The sequence below is a fragment of the Myotis lucifugus genome, unplaced genomic scaffold (genome assembly GCF_000147115.1).
Source record: "Myotis lucifugus unplaced genomic scaffold, Myoluc2.0 scaffold_538, whole genome shotgun sequence".
Classification (NCBI taxonomy): Eukaryota; Metazoa; Chordata; class Mammalia; order Chiroptera; family Vespertilionidae; genus Myotis; species Myotis lucifugus.
Genome location: NW_005871586.1, coordinates 149,854 through 153,742, shown reverse-complemented (window position 1 = coordinate 153,742; position 3,889 = coordinate 149,854). Strand labels below are relative to the sequence as shown.

Below are 3,889 nucleotides of genomic sequence, written 5' to 3'. Positions count from 1 at the left end.
GAAACATCAATGATGAGAGAGAATCATCGATTGGCTGCCTCCTGCATGCCCCACACTGGGGATGGAGCCCACAACCTAGGCATGTGCCCTGACCAGGAATTGAACCGACCTCCTGGTTCATAGGTCGATGCTCAAGCACTGAGCCACGCCCCCCGGGCGGGACTAACATTTTGACATTTCAACATAGAGTGTGTGAATAAGCTCCAGAGAGACATTTGCCAGCTCTTCAAATTCTACATAAAACAATAAAAACTCAAAAGGGTATTACAGAATCCTAGCCAGTTTCATACTAACACACAATATTAAATCCCCACACTTATTTCCAACAACAAAGTGCTACAGACGTGTGTGCACTAAGCCTTCGTCCCCTCTCCCTTGGCCCAGCAGAGTTCACAAGGTCAGGGTGTGGCCCAGTGGTCCATGCAAACCAGTAGAATCTCAACTCAACAAACCCTCACTAACCATCTGCGAAGCACAAGGCATCATGATGACAATCGCTTCATACATGCTAGGCAGTGTGCTCTTTATATGCTTTACCTCATTTAATCCTCACCAAACCCTGGGAGATGAGTACTACTATTTGCCCACTTTAAAAATGAAACAACTGCCCTGGTTGGTTTGGCTCAGTGGATAGAGCATGGGCTTACGGACAGAAAGGTCCCGGGTTCGATTCCGGTCAAGGGCATATGCCTGGGTTGTGAGCTCGATCCCCAGTAGGGGGCATGCAGGAGGCAGCCGATCTATGATTCTTTCTCATCATTGATGTTTGTGTCTCTCTTTCCTTCTCCCTTCTTCTCTCTCTAAAAAGTCAATAAAATATTTTTTTTAAAAAACTGCCCTGGCCAGTGTTGCTTGGTGGTTAGGCCTGTGCACCAAAGGGTCTCGGGTTCCATTCCTGGTCAAGGGCACGTACCTCGATTGCTGGTTCGCTCCCTGTGCCCCGACCTGAATGCGTGTGGGAGGCAACCAGTCAATGTCTCTCTCACACGGATGTTTCTCTCTCCCTCTCCCCCTCCCTCCCTTCTACTCTTTCTGAAAAGCAATGGAAAAAAATAACCTCAGGTGAGGATTAACCAATAAATCCTATATAACAAAAGGCTAATATGCAAATTGTCCCCTCGACCAGGAGTTCAACCAGGGGGCAGGGCCAGCCAACCAACCTCCTGTGCCCCCCCCCCCCCCCGTGGTCCCCGGCAGGCCGGGCTCCCCGCCAGCCCAATCAGCCCCGATCAGGGCGGGCTGGCAGGGCTCACCCGGGCATGAATTCGTGCACCAGGCCTCTAGGAAATACATAAGCAACTAAGTAAATAAAAATGAAACAGCTGAGGCATGCAGAAGAGTTAAGTAATTTGCCAGAGTCTCATGCTTAATTGCCAAGGCTGTGCTGCAGGCTCTGTGGAATGAAACAGTGCCCAGCATCCAGATTGTTCAATAATGTGAAGATAAAGAGAGGTTCCCCCAGCTCCGGGGCTGAGGAACAGGCTGAGTACCCACCCACTCCCTCCCCCACTGAGGACATAGTAACTGTGGAAATCCTCCAGGCGGCCTTTTCCTTCCGAAGAGCGGGAAGGGGGCTCGGTTACCTGTGGGAAGAGAAGAGCTTCCCAGAGAAGGGCTCACTTTGGAAAAGGAAGAGGGGACAAGGAAGAGAAAACAACAACATGGGAGTGTCCCGAACTGAGACGCCCCACACCCACACACCCCTGCTTCTCTGAAAGCAGACACCCTCTTCCCGGAGAAGGGGGAGCTGCGCTCACCCCACCCTGCAGAGCGGCTCAGGACCCGGGAAGACTCCAGTAAGAGGCACAGGATCGCAGAGTCCAGAGTCACCCACTCTGACCCGTCCACCCCTCCACCCCTCTGCTGGTTCCAGATGGCAGAGTCCAGGGGTCACCCCTGGCCTGGTGGCAGTCTTGTCCAGGGCCCTTCATCCAGCACAGTAAGGACCATCCCACATGTTCTCTCACAGTGTAACACAGAAAGGCTCTGGAGTGGATGTTAGATACAGAAAACACTTCTTGGGAAGGAGATGCTTTGTTATATTTAAAAGAGAGCATAAAAGCTATTCCTAAGGAAAACCATCTTACTTCCAACTGAACTGGAAGTTTGGTTCTTTAAGTAGTTTCTTGTGGAGAAGTTTATTGTCTCCAATTAAAAATCTGCTCACTTTATCTTTCCCTTCATTAATTAGTTAGTAGTAAGAATTACCAATGTGTGAAATTTTTAAAAGAATAAAACTATAAAGTCTAACTGGTTTTCATTTTCTTTTCTTTCCTTTTTTTGTTTTTTTTGTTAATCATCACCGGAGGATATTTTTTCCATTGATTTTTAGAGAAAGTGGAAAGGAAGGAGGGAGGAGGAGGGGGAGGGGGAGGGGGAAAGAGAGAAAGAGAAACATCTATGTGAGAGAGACACATCGATTGGTTGCCTCCCACACATGCCCCAAATGGGGGCCAGGGATCAAACCTGAAACCCAGGTATATGTCCTTGCCCAGGAATCGAATCCATGGCCCTTTGGGGGGGGGGGGGGGGGGGCATGCAATACTCTAACCACTTAGTATCACCGGCCAGGGCTGGTTTTCTTTTTTAAAGTAAAAGGGGTGGGATGCTGAAGATGCAGTTAGAACACTGTTGTGTCGAAAATAAAGCAAACGATCATTTCTACTGGGTTTGGGCTTTTTATTCTTATTTCCCAAGTACCTGAAGAGAACCCTTTATGTCTGCTGACAGATTCCAACTGTTTCTGAACAACTATAACTGAGTAATAGCTTTTGAACACAGAAGGCCCTGAAGTATACAGCTCCCATAACAATACACATTGAACCATAAAGGGTAAAGAAAAGATACAAGGTCCCACATTTTCACCCCAACTACTAACAAAGCTATGGTTAGAAACAGGGGAGAGGCAATTTACTGACTTATTTCCAAGGATTTATAAACATCTTTCCAAAGGTTGGGTGGGGTCAATCACTTCCAGAGACTGCATTCCAGTTACTCCTGTCCCATGACCTGCGGATTTCTCACTCGACAGACCTAAGGGTTTTCAAATGCTTAAAACTGACCCAATGTGTGATGGACCCAAAGCAGGCTCCACCCAGTCCCCCTCCAGGAAGGGCTTTCTGGCCCCGCTGCTGGGAATGCTACCAGCAGAGGGCCATCGGCCTCCGTGGGGTACTGACTGCCTCAAGGGCACAGAGCGCTTGTCCGAGGACACGCTCTTCCCAGGGTCTTCCATGTTCACCACTGAGCAAGATGGAGGTGTACAGCCCAGACAATGAATGCAAATGGGCCAACTCCGACAGACCATTTGGCTCTAGAACGAACTTCCCCTGGCGTTGGCTGAGGCTGTCTGCCAGCTCCGCTTCTCCTGCCCGTCCTGCTCGGGTGGCCTCCCTGTCACAGGTGTTGATCCCATAGGAACTCCCTAATCAACAGCCTGCATACTCAACTCCCTCCTGCGTGTGCTCCCAAGAGATTCCCGTCTGTAACTCAATGCCTCTATGAATAAGAAAAAGACATTCCATTTTCAAGGTAAGTGGCACATGTTGAATGAAGAGGCTGGAAAAAAGCTTTCACAATTATCTTGGTACTTTTCCTCCTCTATTTGACCTACACTCCATGGGGCTTTAAAATTCAACCTAGGCCCAGCCTGGGTGGCTCAGTGCTTGAGCATCAACCTATGAACCAGGAGGTCATGGTTTGATTCCTGGCCAGGGCACATGCCCAGGTTGTGGGCTCCATCCCCAGTAGGGGGCATGCAGGAGGCAGACAATTGATGATTCTCTCTCATCATTGATGTTTCTATCTCTCTCTCCCTTCCTCTCTGAATCAACTATATCTATATATATATGTATATATATATATATATATACATATATATATATATATA

General features: G+C 48.5%; 1 protein-coding gene across 5 annotated transcripts in view; it reads right to left on the bottom strand.

Moving 5' to 3' along the window:
* Positions 1 to 3,889, bottom strand: part of STX8 (syntaxin 8) — a 226,082-nt gene that overhangs the window by 155,011 nt on the left and 67,182 nt on the right. The window lies entirely within an intron of this gene.